At 36.7% G+C, this 14,479-nt stretch overlaps 1 pseudogene; it reads right to left on the minus strand.

Moving 5' to 3' along the window:
* Positions 1 to 9,746: 9,746 nt before the first annotated feature.
* LOC122477518 lies at positions 9,747 to 10,914 on the minus strand (annotated as a pseudogene).
* Between the last annotated feature and the right edge of the window lie 3,565 nt (positions 10,915 to 14,479).

Raw genomic sequence — 14,479 nt, forward strand, 5'->3', positions numbered from 1 at the left:
AGGGGAGGAGCAGAGAGAGAGGGAGACACAGAATCTGAAACAGGCTCCAGGCTCTGAGCTGTCAGCACAGAGCCCGACGCGGGGCTCAAAGTCACGGACCGCGAGATCATGACCTGAGCCGAAGTAGGCCGCTTAACCGACTGAGCCACCCAGGCGCCCCTGCATAACAGGAAGTTTTAATTATTAATTCATCTTGTTTTTTAAAATGTTTAAATGTTTATTTATTGTTGAGAGAGAGAGAGAGAGAGAGAGAGAGAGAGAGAGATCGTGAGTGGGGGAAGGGAAGAAAGAAAGGGAGACACAGAATGTGAAGCAGGCTCCAGGCTCTGAGCTGTCAGCACAGAGCCCGATGTGGGGCTAGAACCCACAAACTGCCAGATCATGACCTGAGCCAAAGTCAGATGCTCAACTGACTGAGCCACCCAGGCACCCATTATCTTGTTTTAAAGTTGTTTTGTTTTTCTATGAAATTTGATATATTCTGTTTCAATCTGGTTTGGTCTTGGCGGGAGTCCTTGGGCTGTACTCCCACCGAAAGTCTCTAACTCACACATTTTAAGCAAATATCTTTGGTATTCAACTAAAATAACACAAAAATTCTGTATGAAGATCAAGTTTGATTTCAGAAAACCAAGATTACACAATCTTTTCTGGCATACTTGTAGTTGAAAGACCAAAACGTGGCCTGAATGATAAATGTGTAAGGTAGATTAGCAGTTGAATAAACTCATATCAAAGATATTAAATAATCAACCAGTGTTAACTTGGAAAATTTTCTCTAGCAGACTAACTTGAGACTCTATTCTTAACACTTTCTGATCCAACATAGTCAATAAGGACATTTGTGGAGCTTTGGAAGTTATCTTTATCAAATATTCAAATAACCCAAAGCTGGGAAAGAAATGTAACATGGTGGATTCGAGTTGAAATTGAAAATTATCTTGACAGTAAAACATGCAGGGTAATCCACTGATATGAATTTAGATTTAATCAATCATACACAGGATTGAGAAGTTCATGTGAAACAAACAAATTTGCAGTTACAGTAAAGCTGCTAAAATAAATGTAATCTTGGAAAATTATTATATATAAATATATCAGTCAGCATTTCCAAAAAATGTGGTATGTTAATAATTTCCTAGTGAAAAAATGGTAATTGAAAAATACTGGGTTTAACAATCAGTTTTCTTACTGCGATACTTCTCAGACCCTTTAATGAACAGTAAAAAATTCTTTTTGCTGTGGAACATTTGAGTAACCGGTGTTTAAGAGAAAGTTCTTGTGAAAAACTGACAGATCAAGAATGCACTATAATACATTCCCAGACTCAATCCCAGGATAAGACAAGGGAATAACAGCAACAATGACTTTGAGGACTGAAGTTGGGATTTGCTACTATGAACTTAACTATTTCTTATCTCTGCTTCCCTCTACTTGGCTTCCTTTCACAGACAGGTCCTCTCCATATTACAGGGAAGATAGCCTCCAACAGCCTCATATTCATATCTTCCCAACTGTGTAACCACAACAGAAAGAAGCTTCTCTATTTTGAAGTCATATTATAAATTCTAGAGAAGGACACTGGGTAACAGGGCCAACTCCTAGACCAATTGCTGTTATCTGTGAGGTGAAATATGTTGATTAGCTAGGCTTTAGTGAGAGGTCTATACCTGAGGCAACCCTTCATACAATAAATGATAGTTCTAGAAGGCATACATGGAATGGAGAAGAGGTTTTTTAAAAATATTATTAGAGAAGGGGCGCCTGGGTGGCGCAGTCGGTTAAGCGTCCGACTTCAGCCAGGTCACGATCTCGCGGTCCGTGAGTTCGAGCCCCGCGTCGGGCTCTGGGCTGATGATGGCTCAGAGCCTGGAGCCTGTTTCCGATTCTGTGTCTCCCTCTCTCTCTGCCCCTCCCCCGTTCATGCTCTGTCTCTCTCTGTCCCAAAAATAAATAAACGTTGAAAAAAAAAAATTAAAAAAAAATATTATTAGAGAAACTAAAACAATATACTACTATAAGACTTCCATGTTATATACAATAAAATAAATATTTAAAATAATGCTGATATTTATATATGTAATACAGACTTAATGAAGAAAACTTGGAAAATAGAGAAAAAAAGTGTAAGGGAGATAATAAGAAGTAGCTTTAAAATCTTCAATCAACAGAACCACTATTAATATTTAGGGAGTTTAATCACAGTGATAAAGAATTTTAGGGGCACCTGGGTGACTCGGTCTACTAAGCATCAGACTCTTGATTTCAGCTGAAGTCATCATCTCATGGTTTGTGAGATAGAGCCCCGTGTCAGACTCCGTGCAGACAGCACATCTACTTGGGATTCTTTCCCTCCCTCTCCCTCTCCCTCTGCCCCTGCCCTGCTCTCTCTCTCTCTCTCTCTCTCTCTCTCAAAATAAATAAACTTTTAATTAAAAATAACATTAAGGAGACCTGGGTGGCCTAGTTGGTTAAGTGTCTGTTGATTTCAGCTCAGGTCATGATTTTATGGTTCATGATATCTGGCCCTCTGTTAAGCTCTACACTGACAGCATGGAGCCTGTTTGGGATTGTCTTTCTCTCTCTGCCCCTCCCCTGCTCACTCTCTGTCTCTCTCTCTCAAAATAAATAAACATTTTTTACAAAGAGGAGAAAAAGGAATTTTATACACCAAATTTTGTTTCTACCCTGGTTTTACCAAGCGTTATGTAGTTATGTGACTTTAGGTAAATTTGTTAATCTCTGCATTTCAATTTCTCCTCTGCTCCACAGGAAGAAGAATACTCAGTCTGTGGTTGTTGTGATGATTGCATAAAATAATTTCTCTAAAGTCCCTAGCACTGTATCTGATAATATTAATTACTAAATGTATGACAGTTCGTTAGTTATTTTTACTCTTGTTATTTGGACATAGTTCGCATGTTTCTCTTATAAACTTTGTATGTGGTTGCTCAAAAAAAGCCAACTTTGACTAGGAAATTTATAATGGAAGAGATTACCAAGGCACCAATTCTGACATTGACAGAGTATCTATAAAGTTCGTATACAATGTTAGATTAAGTAGAACTACTTGAGTCCATCAAGATGAATTAGCTACAAGTATATACACCCAGGTAGATGGGTGATTTTTTTTTGTTTTTAACAATATAACAGTATTGATTTGACATTAGATATATTTTTTTTAAATTCCAGTAGAGTTGACGTACAGTGTTATATAGTTTCAGGTGTACAATATAGAGATTCAACTATTCTATATATCACCCAGTGCTCATCACAAATTCTCTCCTTTTTTAAAATTTAAATACAAGTTAGTTAACATATAGTGTAGTATTGGTTTCAGGACTAGAATTAAGTGATTCATCATTTACATATGACACCCAGTGCTCATCCCAACAAGTGGCCTCCTTAATGCCCAGCACCCATTTAGCCCATCCTCCCAACCACCTCCCCTGTAGCAACCTTGTTTGTTCTAAGAATTTCTTATGGTTTGCCTCCCTCTGTTTTTTTCCCCTTCCTTTGCATACATTTATCTGTTCTCTTAAATTCCACATATGAGTGAAATCATATGATATTTTTCTTTCTTGGACTAACTTACTTCATTTAGCATACTACACTCTAGTTGCATCCACATTGTTACAAATGGCAAGATTTCATTCTTTTTGATCTTAGAGTAATATTCCATTCTGTGTGTGTGTGTGTGTGTGTTTATATATCACATCTTCTTTATCCATTCACAAGTTGATGGACATTAAGGCTCTTTCCATAATTTAGACAAACTGAGAGGGGTTGAGTGAGTGTGGTATTGGGTTTGCACAAGAGGAAAACCTCTCTAGACCATGGACAGGGGAGCAAGAATTATTGAGTGTCACAGTTTTTTTTTTCAAAAAGCATTTGGAACTCAAACTCTGAGGTTTTGGAAGTGTGTGAGATTTTCCTGGAGTGGAGCTGTGGCGCCTGCTCCTGGGGAGAAGGATGGAGCTGGCCTGGGAGTGCACAGCATGATGTAAGGATCTCTAGGATGCACTGGGAGAGAACATTCCCCTACCTGGAGTACTTCTGGAAGAGGGTATATTGCCTCTCCAAGGATAAAAAACCCTGCAGGTGCCAGCCAAAGGCCTTTCTTTGGCAAGGGGCAGAGGTGCACCCAGACGGAATATAGTCTTGTTGTTGCTTTTGGCGGTGCTACACTGTAGATTCTACATACAGTGCAGGCATGGGACTGTTTTTCTGGGACAAAGGACATCTGACACAGCATAGAGAGGCTCTACTCCAGAGGAGCAGATGGGTCTTCATGGTGTCAAGTTCTTTAAGACTTCTAGTTTTGAATCCCAGCTGTGCACTAAAGAGGAAACACAGCAGAGCTGTGGTGCAGGGCAAGCACTGACCTTGTTATGCTTTGAGGGCTACATGAACAATGGGGCTGTGTGAGATTCCTGGTCTGGAAATGAGAGATTGGGATGTAACCATTTTCCCCCCAACACCAACACAGTGGGACTTCAGAGAGCAGCACAGTGGCCCCCAGTGGAGGTGGGACCTGTTTACACCAAACCTCGCCCCTCTGTGCCTGGAAACTGATTATTTACTGGGGCAATACTGTGAGTTAACACAGTGGTCCTCTCTTCCAGAAAACCAGCACAGGCAACACCGACTCCACATGCACCAAGTTTACTAAAGATCAAGTGCTGCAAAACTATACCTATAGTTCTTATGGAAATAAGACCAGGCTTATTTTTTTCTGATTCCTTTTTTTCCTTTCTTCTTTTTTCTTTTGGAATCAGGCTCATAGTTTCTTCTTTGTTTGTTGCATTTCCTTCTCTCTCTCTTTTTTTGGATAAGACTTCCATTTTTCTTTTATTTTTCTTTCTTTTTTTCCTTTCTTTTTCTTTGAAATCAGCTTTATAGTTTTTTAATTCTCTGTTTTTCCTTTTATTCCTTTTCCTTTTCACTTTTTTAGGGGATCAAGCTTCCCCCCCCTTTTTTCCAGGCTTTTCTCTCAAACAAATCAAAGCACAGCTAGTTAAAGGTCCATTAATCCCCAATGCAAGCAAGGAGGAGCTTTGCAGAGGACTGATCAGTGGGAGAGAGAAGCCAACATACAACAGCAGAGTGCAAGCAGCATACATCAGAAACACTTCTTGAAGTGCCAGGCCCTGACAGTGTATGACCCCTTTTTAATATAGCAGCACACTCAGGTGCAGGAAACATAACAAGCTTTTAAAACACTCAAAAGGCAGAAACTTAGCCAAAATGACAATACAGAGGAATTCTCCCCAAAAGAAAGGTTAAGAAGAAATCACAGCCAGGGACTTGCTCAAAACAGATATAAGCAATAGATCTGAACAAGAATTGAGAACAACAGTCATAAGACTACTAGCTGGGCCTTAAAAAAGCTGCAGAGATCAAAGACCTAAAAACTAGTCACCCTGAAATAAAAAATGCTATAACTGAGATGCAAAGCTGACTGGATACAGTTACTTGAGGATTGAAGAAACAGAGAAGAGAATGGGTGATATGGAAGATAAAGTCATGTAAAATAATGAAGCTGAAAAGAAGAGGGAAAGGAAACTATTAAATTATGAGGGGAGACATAAGGAACTTAGTGATTCCATAAAATGAAACATTATCCATATCATAGGAGTTCCAGAAGAAGGGCAGGAAAAGGAGGCAGAAGATTTATTTGAAAAAAATTATAGTTGAGAACTACCCTAATCTGGGTAAGGAAATGGGCATTCAAGTCTAAGAGGCACAGAGAACTCTCCTCAAATAAAAAATAGGTGAACACAACAACATATCATAGTGAAACTTGCAAAATACAAAGGTAAAGAGAGAATTCTGAAAATAGCTAGGGACAAAAGGCCCTTAAACTACAAGGGTGCACAAATAAGGTTAGCACCAGACCGGTCCACTGAAATTTGGCAAGCCAGTAGGGAATAGCAGGAAATATTCAATGTGCTGAATGGGAAACATGCAGCCAAGAGTTCTTTACCCAGCAAGGTTTTCATTCAGAATATAAGGAGATTAAAGAATTTACCAGACAAACAAAAACTAAAGGAGTTCATGACCACTAAACCACCCCACAAGAAATATTAAGGAGGACTCTGAGAGGAGAAAAAAAGATGAAAGCAACAAAGACTACAAAGGACCAGAGAACATTACCACAAACACCAACTTTGCAGGTAACACAATGGCACTAAATTCATATCTTTCTATAATCGCTTTGAATGTAAATGGACTAAATGCTACAATCAAAATACATAGGGTATTATAGTGGACAAAAAAAAAAGATTCGTGTGTATTTGGCTAAAAGAGATTCATTTTAGATCTAAAGGCACCAGCAGATTCAAAGTGAGGGAATGGAGAACCATCTATTATGCTAATGGATCAAAAGAAAGCCAGAGTAGCCATACTTCTATCAGACAAATTAGATTAAAAAAAACTGTAACAAGAGATGAAGAAGGGCATTATATCATAATTAAGGGGTCTATCCACTAAGAAGATCTAATAATTGTAAATAATTTATGCCCTTAACTTGGAACACCAATATATATATCAGTTAATCACAAACATGAAGAAACTCATTGACAATAATACAATAATAGTAGGGGACTTTAATATCCTTATTCACAGCAATGGACAGATTATCTAACCGGAAAATCAACAAGGAAACAATAGCACTGAATAACACATTGGGCTGGGTGGACTTAACAGATATATTCAGAACATTTCACCCTAAAACAGCAGAATACTCATTCTTCTAGAGTGCACATGGAACATTCTCCAGAGTAGATCACATACGTGGTCACAAATCAGCCCTCAACAGGTACAAAAAGTCAAGATCATACCATACATATTTTCAGATCACAACGTTATGAAACTTGAAATCAACCACAAGTAAATATTTGGAAAACCCTCAAATATATGGAGATTAAAGAACATCCTACTAAAGAATGAATTGGTTAACCATGAAATTGAAGAAGAAATTAAAAAATACATGGAAGCCAATGAAAATGAAAACACGACAGTCCAAACCCTTTGGGATGCAGCAAAGGCAGTCCTAAGAGGAAAGTGTATTGTAATTCAGGCCTATCTCAAGAAGCAAGAAAGGTCTTAAATACACAGACTTACCTTACATCTAAAGGAACCAGAAAAGAAAACATCAAATAAAGCCTAAACCAAGCAGAAGGTAAATAATAAAGATTAGAGAAGAAATAAATGTTATAGAAACAAACAAACAAAAAATATGGTAGAACAGATCAATGAGACTAAAAGCTGGTCCTGTGAAAGAATTAACAAAATTGATAAACCACTAACCATACTTATCAAAAAGAAATTACAAAAGACCCAAATAGGTAAAATCACAAATGAAAGAGAAGAGTCACAATCAACACCACAGAAATACAAACAATTATAAGTGAATACTATGAAAAACTATGTGCCAACAAACTGGGCATTCTGGAAGAGAGGGAAAAACTCCTAGACATATACAAACTAACAAAACTGAAATAGGAAGAAATAGAAAATTTGAACAGACTCACAACCAGCAAATAAGTTGAATCAGTTATCAAAAATTTCCCAACAAACATGAGTCCAGGGCCCCATGTCTTCCCAGGAGAATTCTACCAGACATTTAAAAAAGAGTTAATACCTGTTCTTCTCAAACTGTTCTAAAATATAGAAATGGAAGGAAAGCTTTCAAATTCATTCTGTGAAGCTAGCATTACAGCAGACATAGACCCCACTTAAAGTCTTGGTTTTAGAGACAATTTGGTTTTGTTAATTCTGTTACATTTATTTATTTATCTACTTATTTAGTTATTTGTTTAGTTATTTATAATTGACACACAATGTTACATTAGTTTCAGGTAAACAAATTAGTGATTTGATTTGACAAGTTTATACATTATGTTATATTCACCACAAATGTAGCTACAATCTGTCCCGTTACATTGCTATTACAATATCATTGACTGTATTCCTTATGCTTTTTTTTATTCCACTGAATTACTCATTCCATAACTGGAGGCCTTTATCTCCCTCTCCTCTCACCCATTTTTCCCTTTCCCTACACCCCTGGCAATTATCCGTTTGTTCTCTGTGTTTATAGTTCTGATTCTACTTTTTGTTTATTTGTTTTTCTTTTATTCCATTTGTGATTGGAATAAAATGGTATTTGTCTTTCTCAGTCTGACTTATTTCACTTAGCATAATACCTTCTAGGTCCATCCATGTTGTTGACATGGCATGATGTCACCCTTTTTATGGCTGTGTAATATTCCATTTTGTCTATGTGAGTGTGTGTGTGTGTGTATGTGCATTTTCCTTATCCATTTGTCTATTGATGGATACTTAGGTTGTTTCCATGTCTTGGCTATTGTTAATGCTGTAATAAACATACAGGTAAATATAACTTTTCAAGTTAGTGTTGTTGCTATCCCTGGGTAATGCTAGTGGAATTATTGGATAATATAGTATTATTTTAAATTTTTTAAGAACTTCCATATTGTTTTCCACAGTGGCTGTACTAAATTGTATTCCTACCAACAGTGCACATGGGTTCCTTTTTCTCCACATCCTTGCCAACACTTGTTTCTTATGATTTTCTTCTTACAAATTTTTATTTAAATTCTAATTAGGTAACATATATTGTAATATTGGTTTCAAGAATAGAATTTAACGATTCATTACTTACATATAACACCTAGTGCTCATCATAACAATACCTCTCACCCATTTAGCCCATCCCTCACCCACCTCCATCAACCCTCAGTTTGTTCTTTATCATTAAGAGTCCCTTATGGTTTGCTTCCCTCTCTCTTTTTTTCCCATTCCCATATGTTCATATGTTTTGTTTCCTAAATTCAATATATGAGTGAAACCATATGATACTTGTTTTTCTCTGACTCATTTATTTCACTTAGCATAATACACTCTAGCTCCATCGATCTCATTACAAATGTCAAGATTTCATTCTTCTTGATGGCTGAGTAGTATTCATTCCATTATGTGTATGTACATCTTCTTTATCCATTCATCAGTCAATGGACACTTGGGCTTTTGGGTTTCTTGTCTTCTTGATTTTAGCCATTGGTTTTAGAGAGAATTTGAACACATAATGAATATAGTGCTGAGAAAAATTAGTGAAAGATATGGACCTAGTCTTCAGCAAAATGACAATCCGGTAAAATGTAAGAATAATATTACATGTTCATTAATTTTGAAAGTTACTTGATTTTCCCTACCAAAAATGATGTAGTCTTATGATTTTGTTAAACTAGTTAAGGAAAGTGAAATATACTTCTACCATGTGTATTTCTATGAAAAACAGGACTTTCAATAAGAAATTGTTTGCCATCAAAGGCTCTAAATTACTTCAATTTATTTTCCTTCACCTGGTTTACAAAAAAAGAGGAAGAAAACTCAGGAAAACACTAAAGACAGACAACGCTCCCCCCATTTATCACAAATAGCATAGTCTATATGTATGCCAGGTTTTCTTAAATTTAACTGATCCTTAGGTATCATTTTTTTTGACAGGGGCACACTTTATTGGGGAGAGAGTACTGCATGTGACCAACAGATAAAGGCAGCCTATTGGGTATCCTGTACATATGCTCAAAAAGGTACAAAGGAGATTTTGCTAATAAAGAGCAACTAGAACATGGATTCCTCTAGGCAACTTCCCCAATCTCATCCATCTAAGGGGTGGGGACACTCCCAACCATTTCCCTGAAGTTAACTGTGGTCTGCTAGAGATAGAGCCCCTCAGGGATGCCTTCTTGTTGTTTATAAAGAACGTTTTCTTTAGATTTTTTTAAGTCTTCATTTGTTAGTTTCATTCCATGCTCTCTCAAGGCCATCAGACGAGCTTCTATATAAATTGCCTTGACGTTGGCAACAAGAGAGGTCATCATTAGCCATGATCAAGTTGTCCAGGGTTATGTCATTGGCCAGTGTCAGCCTGCTTGTTTGGATCTGAAAGAAGCATTTCTTAGTCTTTTCATTGGGCAAGGGGGAACTCCATCTTCCTGCCAATGAAGCCTGATCTGACAAGTGCTGGATCCAAAGTTTCTATTCAGTTTGTGGCCATGATAACTTTCATGTCACCCCTTATATCAAATCCATCCAACTGCTTCAATGGTTCCAACATGGTTCATTGAATTTCTCTCTCACGACTGGAATTTGAGTCTTATCTTTTTGTCCCAATGGCATCAATTTTATCAATAAACACAATGGATGGTGCATGTTCTTCTGCAACTCAAAACAATTCCTGAATGAGTTTGGACCCATCACCTAGGTACTTCTGGATAAGTTCAGTGTCAACCACTCTCAAGAATGTGGCTGAGGTTTGGTTTGCTACTGCTTTAGCTAATAAGGTTTTGCTTGTGCCTGGCAGATCATCTAGAATGACCCCCTTTGGGGGCTTCATATCCATCTCTTCATAATATTCAAGATGAGTGAGAGAAAGCTCCACAGATTCCTTAATTTCCTGGATTTGGTTGTCCAACCCCTGAAAATCAGCATAGGTTTCCTGGGGAGACTTTCCTACCTTCATCCCTGTAACCAAGGGATCTGTGTCATCCATGAGCACCTCTATGTCTTGAGGTTAAGCAGGACTGAGCAGCTTGGTTCCAGCAGACCCTTGTCTACAATGGAAAAAATGCTGATGTAGTGTTCTGAGCCTACAGATATAGACACAATGGCATGGTTGTCATCAATGATATTTTCAAATGTTCCTACCTTTGGGGTCCCCCTCAATCATCAACCATTGATCTTTCCTCCTCTTGCTTTTCTTCTAAAGGCTTCATTTGTTCCTGATTTCTAATGAATTCTTCCTCCATGAGAATATAATCTTTAATTCTCTCTAATTTCAATAATTTTAACCAGCACTGAGTATGAGATGTCACCAGGGGCAACTTGCTGGCAGCATCTGGTCCCTTTTTCTTCTTTTACTGCACTGTAGTTGGTACAGGAAGTTTGTATTTTTTTCCTGTCCTTGTCATCCTTCTTGCCACCTCCAGGGGGCCATCACCACCACTCTCACTGACCCATCTTGGTTTGGCCATCTAACCCAAGTATCATTTTTAAAAACATTTTCTGATAGCTTGATCATGTTTTATAATGGTAGTCTTATGACTTCCAATAAATTTCTTTTTCATTAAAAAATCTAGGGGCGCCTGGGTGGCACAGTCGGTTAAGCGTCCGACTTCAGCCAGGTCACGATCTCGCGGTCCGTGAGTTCAAGCCCCACGTGGGGCTCTGGGCTGATGGCTCAGAGGCTGGAGCCTGTTTCAGATTCTGTGTCTCCCTCTCTCTCTGCCCCTCCCCCGTTCATGCTCTGTCTCTCTCTGTCCCAAAAATAAATAAACATTGAAAAAAAGATTTAAAAAAAAATCTAATGATAATAATTGCAGTTGTTTTTCAGATAAACTTTACCTAAAGTACACCCTTCATGTTATTTATACAGAAATGCCTATTTAATTACACAAGAATTATGTAATATATACTTCTTTCTTCAGTTAGTCAACTAAGGTTAAGGTCACTATGTACAGATTACTCTGTAATGCATAATGCATAAAACATTCAAACAGTATAAAGAATGTTGAATTCTTACCATAACTCCACCCTTTAATAGTAACAGAAAATCCCTATTAAGTATTAGGTATGTATCCTCCTGGAATTTTCTTTCATATATAAACATATATGTACATGTTTTATGTAGGTAAAATTATGCCACACATGGCTTTCCTTCAATTTACTTGTTTTATGTTATATATTTATTCTTATTAAGTAAATAATTCATATATACTATAAAGACATAAATAAAATCTGCTAAGTAAATTTGGAAGTTGTACCATAATCTTAAGATAAACAACTTTTAACAGCTTAGTATACATCTTTCCATAAATATATGGGTATATATGTATATTTTTTCTTATAAAATATCATATTTATCTCATTGTGGACATCTTTTCATTTCAGTAAATGTATATTTCCTTTTTTTTTAGGTTTATAGTGTTCTGTTTACCTATATGCTAAATTACATTTATTGAATTCCCTATTTACAAATATTTAGACTGCTATCAATGTTTGCTATTACAAATGAAGATGCATTTGACCTCTGGATAAATAAGGATACAAGGATATTAATCGCAGTGTTTGTAGTTGTGTGTGTGTGTGTGTGTGTGTGTGTGTCTGTGCATGTGTATGTGTATAATCCTTTCACAGTTTTATGAGTGCCAAGGGGATCGAATTGGACAACACCAACTCTGTAAGCCAAAGCCTTGGCTATTTGCCATATGACAATGCTTCTTTTATATGTGACCATATGTACTTAGTAAATTGTGAGCAGAACTTAGTATAGCAAAATTTAGATATTTATAAGTCCTATGAAATAATTTATAAACAAAATAAAAGGAAAAGACAGCATTAGATATTTAAGATTTTTCACATGCTTAAAACTTTGTAATATTTCTGTAAGCAAACATAAGAAGTTTGCCCTTCAGTGACCACATTGATAAAATAAAGCTTTCATTGGATGTCTTCTTAACCATGCTGCTTATAAAGATTTCCAGGGCCTGGAAATCTTTTCCTCCCTGAAAAAAGAGGAAATACTGAGAAAATTGTGTCCCATTGGTTGGACATGGAAAAACATCTTTTTGTCAGCCCTTCATAAGACTGAATTTAAATATGCAGTGTATGCATGTGCACTTGAACATATGAAAGAGTTAAAAAAATTGTGCCAGCAGATATATGATTATTACTTAATTTAATACTGAGTATACAGGAAAATAACTTATTTGGGGAAAATCTATTTGATTAATGCCATCTCTTCAAGTTTTGAATCTGACTCACTTTCTTATAAACATGACCTATTAGCAAATTTGTGGCTTGGCAAAAAAAATAAAAATAAAAAATAAAAAATAGAAGAGTCTTACTACAATTCTGGCCAATGATTCCTCCAAAACAATGAGTATTTCCATAGGAGAAATTCCTAGGAGTAAACATTTTTGAACCCAGGAATCTGTACTTAATTAACCTCAGCACTCTTACTTGGATATGGACCACCTTTACTGTGCACTTATAAATACACTTTAATTTCTCATTTGAGCTTGGCTTACTATATTTTAATTCCAGATCCCCCCAGCATACAGCTATGGTAAGCATTCAGTAGATATATATGAGTTGCTTTGAAACTTGCTAAGTTATCTATTGATATAACATATACTTTTGTTAATTAAATGATGTCTTTGCACATGAAGAAAGTGACTATATTTGCATGATTTTGTTTGATCCAGAACCTAGAATGGTTTCCTTATTAAAACATGTTATGATACTGTTGTTGAGATAATATATTTCGTGGCTTAGTTACCCATATGGTAAAATCAGTGTCTAACTCATATCATTTGAGCTAAGAGAGAATATTGTCAGCTGGATCAAACACTAAAACCACATGTGTTCCATATAACTTCTCAATGCCTCTGCCTATATACCTCATTGTTTGTACTACCAGAAAGGTAACTGAGAAAACTCATGTGGACCCATAGTCTAGAACTTAAAGGGTAACTTTCCAGTTAAGCAAAACTAGAGAAAATACAATATTTGGAGAAAATAACTGGAGAAGGGATACTCCTTTGTGATTTGAAATGCACAATATTATCAAATTTGTTATAACACTGAAATTTAACTGAATTAACTCATTTATAGTGAAGAGTAAATGATGAACTACTAAAAAGAAACACAATGGCTGGTCCCTATGTGGCTCAGTTGGTTAAGCATCTGATTCTTGATTTCCACTCAGGTTGTGATCTCAGGGTTCATGGGATCAAGCCCAGCCTTGGACTCTGTGCTGACAGGGTGGGGCCTGCTTGAGATTCTCTTTCTCTCCCTCTCTCTCTGTCCCTCCCCTGCTTGCATGCACAAGTGCACAGGTGTGCTCTCTTGCTCTATCTCAAAATAAATAAATAAACATTAAAAAAAAGAAATATAATGGTTCTATGCACATAGGCCAGGTAGAGATAATACAACTTGAAAGTATTTTGGAGGATTGGATTTTCTGTTTTTTTTATTTATGTGTACAATCCTCATCTCTCATAGGTGTGAAGGCCTAATGTGACACATGCAAAAGTGTGACTATAAAAGGAAGAGTTTTGTTTCTTAAACATACAAACAGGATTATTTGCATATCCTCAGTTGTTCTGATTTCCTCTTCAGAAGATGCATTGTTGCCAACATAGGCAGTTAGCCAGAGAACAGATAATGTGAGGAATAAAAACAGCTACCTCTCAATTATTTATTTTAATTTGCATTTATAAGCCCAGCCATATTACAGTCTCTTAATTTATATTTCAGTTGTACAGAGTTCTATAGGAGCCTGTGAAAGTGGACATAATAGCATCCTCTTCAGCCAATTCATTTATTTCTCAGAGAAGTAATGTGACCCTATTCATCCAGGTCCTTTTGCTTCTGATGTTCCCGCCTC

The sequence above is a fragment of the Prionailurus bengalensis genome, chromosome X (genome assembly GCF_016509475.1).
Source record: "Prionailurus bengalensis isolate Pbe53 chromosome X, Fcat_Pben_1.1_paternal_pri, whole genome shotgun sequence".
Classification (NCBI taxonomy): Eukaryota; Metazoa; Chordata; class Mammalia; order Carnivora; family Felidae; genus Prionailurus; species Prionailurus bengalensis.